The following is a 5521-nucleotide window of genomic DNA, read 5'->3' on the forward strand; positions in this document are numbered from 1 at the left end:
TTCCAAAAAGTCCAAGATCATCCATTTCTCATTTGTGGTTGAAGAGATATGATCAAAACATGGTCAAGTGTGGATTGAACTTCAGAAGTGCATAACTTTCAAACCATTGCTCCAAATCATGTGGCTCTTTTTGCTAAATTCTTGTCATGACCTATAATTTCATAATCTTGCATTACATTGCATCATTTCTCATCACATGCACTTTTGCATTTTCACTTGAATTTTGGAGGGAATTTTCACAATTTAAAATTGGTAATTCATTTGAATATTTTACAATTGCCAATGGTTTTAAAATGCATTTTTAAGTGAAATTAACATAAATTCGTGCACTGTTCATTCACCATTTTCATGCAAGGGTGAAAAACCACATTTTGTCCAAACACCTTGTTTTCACTAATTTCAATTACCATTTGTTAAGCTTGATTAGAAACTTGATTAATAGGGAGTATATAAGTGAAAACCTAACAGAAAACACTAACCACAATTCACAAATCTCAGATCTGAAAATTTTTCTCTCAAATTTCTCTCAAATTTTTCTCTCATTTCTTCAAAGCAATTGCATAATTCTTGCTTCATTCATCATCTAGCATCATCACTGATCATTATTCAAGCAAGGTTCAAGTGGATTCGTGCAAATTCAAGCTGCTCAAAGCAAGAACATCAACAATGGTGGATTCTTCAATCTGTTGAATCGTGCTCAATTGGACATCAAGAACTCCTCCAATCCACTCCATAAGCTTGCTAGAGGAAGATCTAAGCACTACAAGGCCAGGAACTCGTGGATTTGAAAGCTGCTCTTCAAGAGGTGTTGAAATCGATCCTCTCTTTTCTTAATTTCATTATGTGAATCTTATAGATCTCTCTCTTGTGAGCATGCTGAGCTTTGAATCACTTAAAACCGTGCATTATTCACTTAGATTCATCGATTTAAAGTTTGCACATGAAAATTTACTTTGATCGATCCATGCGATTCTTGATGTTAAATGCTATGCCAATGATTGATTCATGCTCCTAGATGTGTGTACTTCACGATTATGTACTCATTTTAAAATTCTGGAGATTTTGTTCAGTGAGTGCTTGCTCTGTTACTGTTCCTGAAACGCGTGTTTGGGGAAGAAGATGGTTCAGTTTTGGCCATGGTTTTTCTGTATGTTTAAACCACGATTTTTCGTTGCCAAATGCTTGCTGAAACCGTTGCCATTGGTTTGTTAGGGTTTGCATGCGCGCGCCATGAGCGAATTCTGATTGGTTGAGCCAATCACTAATTGAAACGCATCGTTTTGGTTCTTGGTGCCAACTCCTCTTTTCAAATTATTTCATATTAAATCAATTAATTCATGTTTCATGCAATTTTTATTTCATTTTTATTTTGCATCTTCAAAAAATCACAACAAATCAAATAATGATCCAAATGACATGGGGATTTTTGCTATCGTTTTCTTTTTCTCTCTAGTTTTTTATCAACATGAAAATCAAAGTTGTGCCTGGCTGATTTAATTTTTTTTGCCCTAGGTTTCTTGTATGTGTGTTCATTTTGAACATTGCTTGCCTTTTCCTTTGTGAAATAATGTGTGTTGATCCAATGCTTCTGAAAATTTTCATGATGAAACTAGATTCATTCCTTGACATTTTGGTGTTGAGTTTGCATTTTTATCATGTGTGGTTTCTGGTTTGTGAATTTTCTAAGTAGGTGTGACAATTTGTGTCACACCTTTGCATGTTCATCTTATGCTATGTGTTTACCCTATCAAATGATGCTCAATTGTTCTGATTTTTTGCATGCTGATCATATGAGATGTCTTGAATATGTATGATTTTTTCCAGATTTTTGTGAATCATTTCTGATTTAATTGGGATTTTTCTTGCTGGTTGATCACATTTGGACTTTAAAATTGTCTTGAACTTAGAATGATCATGAAATGCATTTGGTAAATGATATTGATGTGAGACTTTTTACTATGTGTCAATAATTGTTTGAAGTTTCATCATGCCAATTTTCAGATTCTGTTTCAAATTATTTCTCCATCTTTGACCCTAGGCTTTGACCTAGTGGTTGGTTGCTCATGTTTGAAGCTTTGTTTCAGGTTACACATTCAAGTTACACAGTTGATGATGCCTCATTTTGAGAGAATTTGATATTTGCTTTTGATTACTAATGTGTGTTTTGTAGGTTGATGTTGACTCATTTGAGATTGACTTATGGCTTATGCCTTTGCTTATTGGTTGACTGTTGATATTAACTGTTGGTTGTTTATCTGAGTTGTATACTGATTTGTTTGATGTTTCAACAGGTACATTAGTTGCTTAAGTTCACTTTGAACTTGCTTTTGCTTGGTTGCTTAACCACTTAGGTATAATTTCTCTTCTTCATGTAGTCTGGAAGACCTGGCCTGTTATGTGGTCAGGCACCTGTTTGAAGTCCTCCTTAAGAGGCAATGCTTGTGATTGTTTACTCTTTGTCCCAAGCAGGAAAAGTCCTTTGATAAGGCAATTGGTAGATAAAAGAGATGTATAGTCCATCTCCTACTATTCAGTGTGTCATCCATTTGCTCACATTACATGTTGATGCATTATGGATATCAACCCAAGATCTATAGAGTCATTCTCTTGTGGAGAGAGTTCCAACTTTCTGAACTCCCACACCTTCTAATATTCAAAGCTCTCCCAGGCCAGGGATAAGAGCTATGAGGCACACCCCTCATCTCCATTTCATCTGCTTCACCTTAACTCTCAATGTTAAGGTTAAGAGTACAACTTACCCCATTCCAGTTGACTGTAAAGTCTAACCTTGTTTGAGCCTAATTGCTTGTATATAGTGTGTGCTAATTGACTTGTTTGTCTGATTACTTGATTCATCTGTGCATAGTTGCTTGAGTGTGCCTTTGTGCATTTATCATCATCATCTGTATATCATTTCATAAGCTTTGCTTTATAGCATTTTTTGCTTTGTCCATGGAGGAGACAAGCATAAGTCCATTACTTGGCAGTTGTTCTAATGATATGGTGTGAGACTAGTATAAGTCCATTGATTGGCATCTGGTATCATTGTTTTGTTCTAGGAGATTGGTATAAGTCCAGATAGATTGGCATCTGATATCCATGTTTTGTTTTGCTTTAGGAGATTAGTATAAGTCCATTTATTGGCATCTGATATCCTTGTTTGTTTTAGGAGATTGGTGTAAATCCATTGATTGGTATCCGATATCCACCTTTGTTTGTGAGATTGGTGTAAGTCCAGCAATTGGCAGCCGGTATCATTTGTTTTGCTTATTTGTTATTGCTCATTTGCCTATTCCTAAGGACACACTTGGATCATTTTCCATATGATTTCAAGAGGTGAACATCTAAGAGGTTTTACACTCCCTCACCCACACCCTTTTTGTTCTAAACTCTTTGCACTTGTTGGCTTTCAAAAAACTTGAAAATATTATTGTGCAAACTTTTCACCTTTTTTCAAATGAGAAACCTGGGCCTTAAGCCCTTGATTTTCAAACTCCATTTCTTAACACTTCTTTGAATTGAATTTTAATCATACTTTGACCATATTTTGTAAATACTCATAATTGGTTAATTACATTCATTCAATTGTTTTGTGGCTTTGTCCATTGTTGATATGTTTTCATACATTAGCCATAGGTTTCAATTATCATAGTGGTTGATGTAAATCTCACCACATCCTTAGTGAGTTGATTGTAAGTCTTCCATACTTATTATAGGGTTAACCCCTCACTAGTATGTTGAAGCTATCCTCGCATGGTGGATTGTTGGTCTTGGTTGAGTTTTCTCCCGATGATAATGAAAAGCCTTAGTGCTCTTGTTTTAAAATCAATTCACCTACCTTTTGGAAATCTTTTAGCCGAACTACGGCGTTTTGATCCTTACCTTTCACGGAAGGTACGTAGGCAACGGGTTCATCCGTTCAAACACAAAAATAATAACTTGTATATTCTTTTCTCATCTTCCCAATCATGTTTGCACAATAATACTTTCATAACAAATAACATTTCATTCAACAAGTGTGAAAAGGGCTCCCTAGGAGTACCTAGGACGTTTTGGGTGCCTAACACCTTCCCATTGCGTAATTTACCCCTTACCCAGATTCTCTGATCTTTTCATTAGTTTTCTATGTGTAAAACTTCTTAGGCTTTTGTTCGCTTTTTAGCCATTCCTTAGGATAAATAAAAGTGCGGTGGCGACTCGATTCTTTGTATGCTTTGCTTTTGGTTTAATCAATAAATCATAAAGTGACGAATACACCGCTACACTAATTATGAAGGTCCATATGTTGTGAAGGAGGTTTTCTCCGGTGGAGCCTTGATGCTTACAACTATGGATGGTGAAGATTTCCCGTCCCCTGTTAACTCAGATGTAGTCAAAAAATACTTCACGTAAATTGACCCGCTGGACAAAAAGAATAAAAGAGTCCAGGCAAAAAAGGGCATCCCGGCGAACCAAAAAAAAAAAAAGGTTCGGGCAAAAGTTAGGGATAAAAGAATGAAAAGAATTTGTACACCCGGTAAGTCGAAAACCCGCAAGGGCGGCTTAGGCAAAAATGGGTATCCCGGTGGATTGAAAACCCGGAAGGGCGATCCAGGCAAAAGAGGGATTAAAGCGAAGACTACAGTCTGAGTTATCTGTACTTCATCGCGCTTCATCGTCTGCCATCTCGAAAGATGTGATCGGTCCAATCATTCTTCTCAGAAAGCAAGGAAGTTGGGAGGAAAACTGATAATCTGTGAGTTATAACAGAATTGGGAAATAGTGGATGCCGTGTTCACATTGCCATTAGGATAGGTTTTTCCTTTTGTGCGCAATTACCTCTTTCTAGGAATTGCTTCCTGATGTATTCGCCTTTTCAGGCCCATTTTCAATCAATAAAAGTCATTATTCAGATAAATTGCTCTCTTGTTTTTATTTTACTGTTTTGTTTGCAAAAACGTCCGAATTTTTGATAAACATTGCATATAAAAACATGAAGGCTAGACAGTAACGTGCAGAAAGATAAAACATTTGAAAATCATTTTGAATGTTGAGGACACTTGAGCGTATCTTGTCCATGCGACCCCTGGGGCATGTTTGTCGTGCTGTTTTGCAGGTTGTTGCTTTTTAATTCCTGGCTGAAGCAGTTAAGCCACGGTGGTTTCCTCAGCAGTATGAGAGGATGGGGATGTTCCCCAGCAGATGAAGCAAGTTCGAGACTTGTCTCCCCAGCATAGTCAAGATCAGGAATTCCCCAGCCAGATTGTGGCTGTTTCCCCAAGCAAGTTGGAAAGTTATCAGAACTATTCTTATCCCCTGCAGAGACGTCTGTGGATAGTGCCTTCTATCCCCAGCAGAGCTAAAGATTGTTAAGTCCCCAGCTAGTCTGAAAGCTGGCATTTCCCCACAGAGCTAGAGATTGAGTATCCCCACTGAGTTGGAAGGATGTTATATCCCCAACGAAGGTGTCAGGGGATTGGTTCTATTCCCCAGCAGTCTGGTTTGAAGTAATGTTATCCCCAGCGTGGTCGTGAACGCTTGT

The sequence above is a fragment of the Lathyrus oleraceus genome, chromosome 4 (assembly GCF_024323335.1).
Source record: "Lathyrus oleraceus cultivar Zhongwan6 chromosome 4, CAAS_Psat_ZW6_1.0, whole genome shotgun sequence".
NCBI lineage: Eukaryota > Viridiplantae > Streptophyta > Magnoliopsida > Fabales > Fabaceae > Lathyrus > Lathyrus oleraceus.